Here is an 11,644-nt window from a genome sequence, read left to right on the forward strand (position 1 = left end):
TTTTGCACAGCAAAGGAAACAATAAACAAAATGAAAAGACAACCTACAGATTGGGAGAAAATATGTGCAAATGATGTGACTAACAAGGAATTACTCTCTAAAATTTACAAACTGTTCATGATGCTTAACAGCATACAAACAAACAACCCAATCAAAAAATGGACAGGGGGCAGAATCAAGATGACAATGAGGGAAGACACAGAGTCTGTGTCTCCTCAGGCCTAGGATACTTAGCAGGTGCTGGTGGGGGGCCTCTGGCAGACAGGCTGCAGGAGAAGCCCAGGGGGCAACCTGGTACTGGGTAGGGGGAAATGGGGGAGGCTGAAGTTGGGGGACCAGCGGCTGAGGGGCTGCTGGGGGAAGGGGAGAGATTTGGGCTCAAAAAACTGTTTGGGTGCAGGAGTGGTTTTGGTTCCTTGGGTGCCGGTAGAAACACTTTGGCACAGCCAAAAGGGAGGAATCTCCTGGGATTGGAGGATCCACTGAGGGAAGCCTCTGGGGCTCTCCATCACTCAGCCAGGTTGACTGAGGGGCTGCTGGGGGAGGGGGAGTCATCTGGGTGTCTTTGGGTGCTAGGAGCAACATGATTGCTTGGCCAAGAGAGACCCCTGATGGGATCAGAGGATCCATCAAGGAATCCCTTGTGGTTCCCATTTCACTTGGTCCCAGGGAGCCTTCTGGGGACCCCTGGGCCTCTGAAGCCCCATCTACCTCCAGTTGAGCCCTCACCCCTTTGGGGCACTCTCTACTCTTCAGGGGCTCCTCTACCTGTGTGGGTCCTATGGACATGAGAAGGAGGGAGGAGGTTCCTGTGGAGAGAGGAAAAGGTGGGCCAGTTAGGGGAGGACCTTGCGGGATTCCAGGAACAGATAACTGACTGGTCTTCTCCCACCCGCTCAGCCCTGGGGAGCCTCCTAAGGTCCCCAGGCCACCTTCTCCACCCTTTGGAGCCAACTCCGTCCTCCAGGGCCCCCCTCTACCCTCCAGGCTGCCCTCTGCCTTCTAGTTTCCAACTCCCTCTGGGACCCCTTTTTCCTGGGGCCCCCATCCTCTTTCTAGGGACACCCATCTGGCCTCTGGACTGGGCCAGTTTCTCTTCTGCCCTCCAGGGCCCTCTTCTTCCTTTGAGGCCCTCTTCCTCCCTCCAGGCTGATCCCTCTGCTATCCAGGAGTCTCCCTCCATCCTCCAGGGTCACCCTCTATTCTCTGGTTCCCTCCTCCCTCCAGGGTCCCTCTCCTCTGTGGACCCCTTCACTGCTGCAAACTCCACTGCTGGAAACCTCAGGCCAAACAACTAGTGAGACAGGAGCAGAGACACACCCATCAAAAAAAAAAAAAAAGAAAGAAAGAAAGAAAGAAAGAAATGACAAAAAATAGATTACAGATGAAGAATCAAGGTGAAAAACTACAAGACCAAATAAATGAAGAGGGAATAGGCAACCTATCTGAAAAAGAAATTAGAGTAATGATAGTAAAGATGTTTAAAAATATTGAAAATAGAATAGAAAAAATTCAGGAAATATTTAACATATTTAACAAAAACATAAAAGAAATAAAAAGCAAACAGTGATGAACAACACAATCACTGAAATTAAAAATACTCTAGAAGGAATTGATAGCAGAATAACTGAAGCAGAAGAATGATTCCAGTGAACTGGAAGATAGAATGATGGAAATAACTGCTAAGGAGCAGAATAAAGAAAAAAGAATGAAAAGAGACAGTCTAAGAGACTGCTGGGACAATATTAATATTGAATATTAAATTAAATATTAAATCCCTAAGAAAAGGAAAAGTTATGAGAAAATATTTTAGGATATTATAGTCAAAAACTTCCCTAACATGGGAAAGGAAATAACCACCCAAGTCCAGGAAGTCCAGAAAGTCCTGTACAGAATAAATTTAAAGAGAAATGCACCAAGACACATATTAATCAAACTAATCAAAATTAAACACAAAGAAAAACTATTAAAAGCAGCAAAGGAAAAGCAAAAAATAACATACAAAGAATCCCTATGAGGGTAACAGCTGATTTTCCAGCAGAAATTCTGTAGATAAAAAGGGAGTGACAGGATATATTTAAAGTATGAAAGGGGGGGAAATATGTATATATTATATATATAGTCATATATATATTATATATATATATAGTCATATATATTATATATATATATATATAGTCAAGATTACTCTATAGATGTTCAGATAAATTTGAATGGAAGAGTGAGTCTTAATTTTAAAGACCTCGAAGCAGTCAGAGCTCTGACTTGTACTCTGCTAAGGGAAGATTTTGGATTTTCTACTGATATTCCTCCAGAGAGACTGATTTCTACAGTTCCCTTGAGACTCAATTATATTCACTGGGTAGAAGATCTGATCGGTCATCAGAACTGTGACAAAAGTACCCTCCGAAGAGGAATTGACATAGGTACTGGGGCATCCTGCATCTGTCCTTTACTTGGAACAACCTTAAACGGCTGGTATTTCCTTGCAACAGAAGTAGATGATATGTGCTTCAACTACGCAAAGAAGAACGTGGAGCAGAATAACTTACCTGATCTTATAAAAGTGGTTAAAGTACCACAGAAGACACTCCTGATGGATGCTTTTAAAGAAGAATCTGAGATAATTTATGACTTTTGCATGTGCAACCCTCCCTTTTTTTTCCAATCAGTTGGACGCCAAGGGAGTAAATTCTTGAAATCCTCGAAGATCCCCACCCAGTTCCATAAATACAGGAGGAATCACAGAGATCATGCCAGAAGGAGGTGAATTAGAGTTTGTTAAAAGGACCATCCATGACAGTTTACAGCTTAAAAAAAGATTAAGATGGTATAGCTGTGTGCTGGGAAAGAAATGCAGCCTGCCTCCTCTGAAGGAAGAACTTCGCATACAAGGGGTTCCTAAAGTCACCTATACTGAATTCTGCTAGGGTCGGACAATGAGATGGGCTTTGGCTTGGAGTTTTTATGATGACGTAACAGTACCATCACAACCCAGTAAGTGAAGAAAACTAGAAAAGCCAAGGAAGCCCATTACGTTTGTAGTCCTGGGGTCTGTGATGAAAGAATTAGCCCTCAAAGCGTCATCTCTGGTCCCTGAGATAGTGGAAGGCATCGTGGTTGTGACAACATGGATTGAAAAAATCCTCACTGATCTAAAGGTCCAGCATAAATGAGTTCTTTGTGGAAAGGAGGAAATCAGCCTTTTCCTAATGGCCATAGAAAACTCCTGGATTCACTTAAGGAGGAAGAAAAGAGACTGAGTGAGACAACTGAGAGAAGTGCCCCTAGCTCCCAAGGATGTGATTGAAGCCTTGGAAGAGAAAAAGTCTCCCCCTCAGAGTCTGGCAGTAGCCAGGATGTTGCCCAGGGCCCCCAGGAGAGTGACCTGGGGGGCCCTGCTCCACCGGAAGGTGAGTCTGCCACTGTGAGGGGCCACGGCCCCAGCCAGGACTCGCTTTCCCAGGAGGAAAACCGAGAACCCACGGAGGATGAAAGGAGTGAGGAAAAGGGGAGCATGGAGGTTCTGGAAGGTTGTAAAGGCTCTAGTAATGGAGCCCAGGACCATGAGGCTCCTGAGCCCTTCAGCAGCCCAGTATCTGAAAAAGGGAACCATCTCCAAGGAGTGGCTGGACGTTACTTATTCAAGTGTCTGATAAACGTTAAGAAGGAGGTAGATGACACCTTAGTTGAAATGCCCTGGGTTGAAGGCCAGAACAGGGATTTGATGAACCAGCTTTGTACTTATATACATAACCAAATTTTCAGACTTGTTGCTAGTTAACTCCAAAATTCTCACACATTTGGGGAAGTTCTATAAAGCAGCTTGCTTTGAAGAGTGGCCTGGTGGGGGTGGAGTTGGGGGAGGAGGGGTGGCAAGCTGAATTCCATCATTAGCCCACTAGTAACATTATGTGGAATTGTCTTAAAAAACCAACAAATGAGTGCATTTTTAAACACCTGCCTCCTTTAAAAAAAAAAAAAATTACAAGGCATTGTAGTATGGTAGTTCAGAGAAAGAATTGTGGTGATCAGCATCAACAAAATGCCATCAGCAAACTCATAAGGGATTTAAACCTGACTTAAGCTGATCACCTTTGGAGAAGGAAATGGCAACCCACTCCAGTATTCTTGCCTGGAGAATCCCAGAGACAGAGGAACCTTGCGGGCTACATAGTCCATGGGGTCGCAAGAGTCAGACACAACTGATTGACTTTGACTTGACTACTCTATAGCCAAGATTACTTCCAACCATAGAACTCTAAAAGGTCAGTTTTCATAATAATCCCCAAAAAAGACAATGGCAAAGAATGTTCAAATTACTATACAATTGCACTCATTTCACATGGGAGCAAGGTAATGCCCCAGAGCCTTTAAGTTAGGCCTCAATGGTACATGAACTGAGAAGTCCAGATGTACAAGCTAGATTTAAAGTGGCAGAGGAATCAGAGATGACAATACTCATCGAAACATAGAGAAAGCAAAGGAATTTCAGAAAAACATCTACTTTCTGCTACACTGACTATAATACTAAGGCCTCTGATTGTGTGATCGCAACAAACTTGAAAGTTCTTAGAGATGGAAACATCAGAACACCTTACCTGTCTCCTGAGAAACCCGTATGCAAGGCAAAAAACAAGTTAGAACCAGACATGGAACAATGGGTTGGTTCAAAATTGAGAAAGGAGTACATCAAGGCTCTATATTGTCATCCTGTTTATTTAACATCATGCAGAATGCAGGTTGAATGAACCACAAGCTGGAATGGAGATTGCCAGAAGAAATATTAACAACCTTGGATATGCAGATGATACCACTCTAATGACTGAAAGCAAAGAGGAAGTAAAGACCCTCTTGATGAGGGTGAAAGAAAAGAGTGAAAAGGCTGGCTTAAAACTCAACCTTCAAAAAACTAAGATCATGGCATTCAGTCCTATAGCTTCATGGCAAATAGACACATGGCAAAAAAGACTCTAATGCTGGGAAAGATAGAGGGCAGGAGGAAAAGGGGGTGACAGAGGATAAGATCGTTGGATAGCATCACCAACTCAATAAGCATGAGTTTGAATAACTCCAGGAGATAGTTAAGTACAGGGAAGCCTGGCATACTGCAGTCCATGGGGTTTCAGGGAGTCGATTGTGACTTGTTGACTGAACAGCGAGATTACTCTTCCAGTAAGGATCTCATTAAGATTTGATGGTGAAATCAAAAGCTTTATAGACAAATAAAAGCTAAGAGAATTCAGCTCCACCAAATCAGCTTTACAACAGATACTAAAGGAACTTTTCTAGCAAGAAGCATAAGAGAAAAAAAAGTTCAACAAAAACACACCCTAAACAACTAAGAAAATAGCAATCAGATCAGATCAGATCAGTTGCTCAGTCGTGTCCAACTCTTTGCGACCCCATGAATCACAGCACGCCAGGCCTCCCTGTCCATCATCAACTCCTGGAGTTCACCCAGACTCACGTCCATCGAGTCAGTGATGCCATCCAGCCATCTCATCCTCTGTCGTCCCCTTCTCTTTCTGCCTCCAATCCCTCCCAGCATCAGAGTCTTTTCCAATGAGTCAACTCTTTGCATGAGGTGGCCAAAGTACTGGAGTTTCAGCTTTAGCATCATTCCTTCCAAAGAAATCCCAGGGCTGATCTCCTTCAGAATGGACTGGTTGGATCTCCTTGCAGTCCAAGGGACTCTCAAGAGTCTTCTCCAACACCACAGTTCAAAAGCATCAATTCTTCAGCACTCAGCCTTCTTCACAGTCCAACTCTCACATCCATACATGACCACTGGAAAAACCATAGCCTTGACTAGACGGACCTTGGTTGGCAAAGTAATGTCTCTGCTTTTGAATATGCTATCTAGGTTGGTCATAACTTTCCTTCCAAGGAGTAAGCGTCTTTTAATTTCATGGCTGCAGTCACCATCTGTAGTGATTTTTGGAGCCCAGAAAAATAAAGTCTGACACTGTTTCCACTGTTTCCCCATCTATTTCCCATGAAGTGATGGGACCGGATGCCATGATCTTCGTTTTCTGAATGTTGAGCTTTAAGCCAACTTTTTCACTCTCCTCTTTCACTTTCATCAAGAGGCTTTTGAGTTCCTCTTCACTTTCTGCCATAAGGGTGGTGTCATCTGCATATCTGAGGTTATTGATATTTCTCCCGGCAATCTTGATTCCAGCTTGTGTTTCTTCCAGTCTAGCGTTTCTCATGATGTACTCTGCATATAAGTTAAATAAGCAGGGTGACAATGTACAGCCTTAACGAACTCTTTTTCCTATTTGGAACCAGTCTGTTGTTCCATGTCCAGTTCTAACTGTTGCTTCCTGACCTGCATACAAATTTCTCAAGAGGCAGGTCAGGTGGTCTGGTATTCCCATCTCTTTCAGAATTTTCCACAGTTTATTGTGATCCACCCAGTCAAAGGCTTTGGCATAGTCAAGAAAGCAGAAATAGATGTTTTTCTGGAACTCTCTTGCTTTTTCCATGATCCAGAGGATGTTGGCAATTTGATCTCTTGTTCCTCTGCCTTTTCTAAAACCAGCTTGAACATCAGGAAGTTCACGGTTCACATATTGCTGAAGCCTGGCCTGGAGAATTTTGAGCATTACTTTACTAGTGTGTGAGATGAGTGCAATTGTGCTGTCGTTTGAGCATTCTTTGGCATTGCCTTTCTTTGGGATTGGAATGAAAACTGACCTTTTCCAGTCCTGTGGCCACTGCTGAGTTTTCCAAATTTGCTGGCATATTGAGTGCAGCACTTTCACCGCATCATCTTTCAGGATTTGAAATAGCTCAACTGGAATTCCATCACCTCCACTAGCTTTGTTCGTAGTGATGCTTTCTAAGGCCCACTTGACTTCACATTCCAGGATGTCTGGCTCTAGGTCAGTGATCACACCATCGTGATTATCTGGGTCGTGAAGATCTTTTTCGTACAGTTCTTCTGTGTATTCTTGCCACCTCTTCTTAATATCTTCTGCTTCTGTTAGGTCCACCCCATTTCTCTCCTTTATCGAGCCCATCTTTGCATGAAATGTTCCTTTGGTATCTCTGATTTTCTTGAAGAGATCCCTAGTCTTTCCCATTCTGTTGTTTTCCTCTATTTCTTTGCATTGATCACTGAAGAAGGCTTTCTTATCTCTTTTTGCTATTCTTTGGAACTCTGCATTCAGAAGTTTATATCTTTCCTTTTCACTTCTCTTCTTTTCACAGCTATTTGTCAGGCCTCGCCAGACAGCCATTTTGCTTTTTTGCATTTCTTTTCCACGGGTATGGTCTTGATCTCTGTCTCCTGTACAATGTCATGAACCACATTCCATAGTTCATCAGGCACTCTATCTATCAGATCTAGGCCCTTAAATCTATTTCTCACTTCCACTGTATAATCATAAGGGATTTGATTTAGGTCATACCTGAATGGTCTAGTGGTTTTCCCTACTTTCTTCAATTTCAGTCTGAATTTGGCAATAAGGAGTTCATGGTCTGAGCCACAGTCAGCTCCTGGTCTTGTTTTTGCAGACTGTATAGAGCTTCTCCATCTTTGGCTGCAAAGAATATAATCAGTCTGAGTTCGGTGTTTACCATCTGGTGATGTCCATGTATAGAGTCTTCTCTTGTGTTGCTGGAAGAGGGTGTTTGTTATGACCAGTGCATTTTCTTGGCAAAAGTCTATTAGTCTTTGCCCTGCTTCATTCCGTATTCCAAGGCCAAATTTGCCTGTTACTCCAGGTGTTTCTTGACTTCCTACTTTTGCATTCCAGTCCCCTATAATGAAAAGGACATCTTTTTTGGGTGTTAGTTCTAAAAGGTCTTGTAGGTCTTCATAGAACCGTTCAACTTCAGCTTCTTCAGCATTACTGGTTGGGGCTTAGACTTGGATTACTGTGATATTGAATGGTTTGCCTTGGAAATGAACAGAGATCATTCTGTCGTTTTTGAGATTGGGCATATATATAGAAAACTACCTTAAACGTAAGTGGATTAAATGCCCAAACCAAAAGACACAGATAGGCTGAATGGATACAGAAGCAAGACCTGTGTATATGCTACCTGCAAGAGACCCACTTCAGACCTAAGGAAACATACAGACTGAAAGTCATGGGATGGCAAAAGATATTTCATGCAAATGGGAATCAAAAGAAAATGGAAGTAGCAATACTCATGTCACACAAAATAAACTTTAAAATAAAAACTGTTACAAGAGGTAATAAACAGCACATAATGATCAAGGGATCAATCATCCAAGATTTAACAATTATAAATATTTATGCACCCAACATAGGAGCACTTCAATGCATAAGGCAAATGCTAACAACCACAAAGAGGAAATCAGTGGTAACACAGTAATAGTAAGGTATTTTAACATCCCACTCACACCAGTGGACAGATCATTCAGATAGAAGATTAATAAGGAAACAGAAACCTTAAATCACACATTAGACCAGATGGACCTAATTGATATCTTCAAGACATTTCATTTCAGAACAACAGAATACACTTTTTTCTCAAGTGCACATGGAACATTTTGCAGGAGAGGTCACATCTTGGGTCACAAATCAAGTCTTGGTAAGTTTAAGAAAATTGAAATTGTATCAGGCATCTTTTCCAACCACAACAATATGAGACTAGATATCAATTACAGGGGAAGAAATATAAAAAAACACAAGCACATGGAGGCTAAATAATACGCTTCTACATAACCAAAAGGTCACTAAAGACTTCAAAAAGGAAATAAAAAATGCCTAGAAACAAATGACAATGAAAACACGATGACCCAAATCCTCTTCAGTTCAGTTCAGTCACTCAGTCGTGTCCGACTCTTTGTGATCCCATGAATCACAGCACACCAGTCCTCCCTGTCCATCACCAACTCCTGGAGTTTACTCAAACTCATGTCCATCGAGTCAGTGATGCCATCCAGACATCTCATCCTCTGTCGTCCCCTTCTCCTCCTGCCCGTAGTCCTTCCCAGCATCAGGGTCTTTTCCAATGAGTCAACTCTTCTCATGAGGTGGCCAAAGTATTGGAGTTTCAGCTTTAGCATAAGTCCTTCCAATGAACACCCAGGACTGATCTCCTTCAGAATGGACTGGTTGGATCTCCTTGCAACCAAATCCTATGGAATTCAGCAAAAGCAGTTCTAAGAAAGAGGTTTATAGCAATTCAAGCCTACCTCAAGCAATGAAAAAACCATCAAATAAACAACTTAACTACAGCTAAACCAACTAGAAAAAGAACCAAAAAAAAAAAAAAAAAAAAAGCCACAGGTAGCAGAAGAAAAGAAATCATAAAGATTAGAACAGAAATAAATGAAAGAGAAATGAAGGAAAAAATAGCAAAGATCAGTAAAAGTAAAAACTGGCTCTTTGACAAGATAAAATTGACAGACCACTAGCCAGACTTGTTAAGAAAAATAAAAACTCAAATCAATAAAATTAGAAACAAAAAAGGAAAAGTTACAACAGACAACTCAGAAATACAAAAGATCATAAGAGACTACTATGAGCAACTATATGCCAATAAAATGGACAAACTGGAAGAAATGGATAAGTTCTTAGAAAAGTACAATCTCATAATACTGAACCAGGAAGAAATAGAAGTGATCAGACCATTCATAAGCACCAAAATCAAAACTGTAATAAAAAAATCTTTCAACAAACACAAGGCCAGGGCAAGATGGTTTCCCAGGTGAAATCTACCAAAGTTTACAGAATAGCTAACACCTATCCTGCTCAAACTCTTCCAGAAAATTGCAGAGGAAGGAAATCTTCCAAACTCCTTCTATGAGGCCTCCATCCCTTTGATACCAAAACAAGACAAAGATAACACCAAAAAAGAAAATTAGAGGCCAATATCACTGATGAATGTAGATGTAAATATCCTCAACAAAATTCTAGCAAAGAGAATCCAACAACACATTAAAATGATCGTACACTGTGATTAAGTAGAATTTACCCCAGTGATGCCAGGATTCTTTAACATATGCAAATCATTCAATGTGATACAACATGTCAACAAACTGAAAGAAAGAAACCATATGATCATCTCAGTAGATGCAGAAAAAGCTTTTGACAAAGTTCAACACTCATTTATGATAAAAACTCTCCAGAAAGTAGGCATAGAAGGAACATACCTCAACATAATAGATGCTATACACAACAAACCCACAGCAAACACTATTCTCAATGCTGAAAAAACTGAAAGCAGTTCCTCTAAGATCATGAACAAGATGAGGGTGCCCACTCTTGCCACTATTATTCAGCATAGTTTTGGAAGTCCTAGCCATGGCAATCAGAGAAGAAAAATAATCCAGATCGGAAAAGAAGTAAAACTCTCACATGCAGATGACATGATACTATACATATAAGACCCTAAAGATGCCACCAGAAAATTACTAAAGCTAATCAATGAATATTGTAAAGTTTCAAGATATAAAGTTAATACACTGAAATGCCTTACATTCCTGTATGCTAACAATGAAAAATCGGAAAGTGAAGTTAAGGAAACAATCCCACTCACCATTGCAAATAAAAGAATAAAATATCTAGGAAGAAACCTACCTGCATACAATTATAAGACACTGATGAAAGAAATCAAAGATGATGCAAACAGATGCAGAGATATTCCATGTTCTTGGATTGGAAGAATTAATATTGTAAAAAAGACTACATGGCCCAAAGCAATCTATAGATTTAACACAATCCCTACCAAACTACCCAGGGTATTTTTCAGAGAACGAGAAAAAAAAAAATCACAGTTTATATGTAAACATGAAATATGCTAAATAGCCTAAGAAATCTTGAGAAAGAACTGGGAGCTGGAGGAATCATCCCTTCTGACTATACTACAAAGCTACAGCCATATATCAAGACAGTATGGTATTGGCATGAAAACAGAAATATAGACCAATGGAACAGATAGAAAGCCCAGAGATAAACCCACACCCCTATGAACCCCTTATCTTTGACAAAGGAGGCAAAAATATACAATGGGGAAAAGACAGCTTCTTCAATAAGTGATGCTGGGATAACTGCATAGCTACATGTAGAACAATGAAACTAGAACCATTCCTAACACCAAACACAAAAATAAATTCAAAATGGATTAAAGACTTAAATGTAAGGTGAGAAACTATAAAGCTCCTAGAGGAACACATAGGCAGTACACTCTTTGATATAAATGACCACAAGATCCTCTTTGACCCACCTCCCAGAGTAATGGAAATAAAAATAAACAAATGGGCCCTAATTAACTTAAAATCTTTTGCACAGCAAAGGAAACTAAGCATAATTAAAACTAAGCATAATTAAAAGACAACCCTCAAAATAGAAAATAATTACAAATGAAATAACTGACAAAGGACTACTCTCCAGGATATATAAGCAGCTCGTACAGCTCAATATCAGGAAAACAAACAGCCTCATCAAAAATTGGGCAGAAGGCCTAAACAGACAGTTCTCCAAAGAAGACATACAAATGGCCAGTGAACATGTGAAAAGATGCTAAACATCACTAATTATTAGAGAAATGCACATCAAAAATGCACCTCACATGAGTTAAAATGGTCATCATCAAAAAATTTACAAACAGTAAGTGCAGAAGAGGGTGTGGAAAAAAGGGAACCCTCTTGCATTGTCAG

General features: G+C 40.8%; 1 pseudogene; it reads left to right on the forward strand.

Moving 5' to 3' along the window:
- The first annotated feature begins 311 nt into the window (after positions 1-311).
- LOC100300153 (RNA N6-adenosine-methyltransferase METTL16-like) lies at positions 312-3,784 on the forward strand (annotated as a pseudogene).
- The last annotated feature ends 7,860 nt before the right edge of the window (positions 3,785-11,644 follow it).

Source organism: Bos taurus, chromosome 7 (assembly GCF_002263795.3).
Source record: "Bos taurus isolate L1 Dominette 01449 registration number 42190680 breed Hereford chromosome 7, ARS-UCD2.0, whole genome shotgun sequence".
Taxonomy (NCBI): Eukaryota; Metazoa; Chordata; class Mammalia; order Artiodactyla; family Bovidae; genus Bos; species Bos taurus.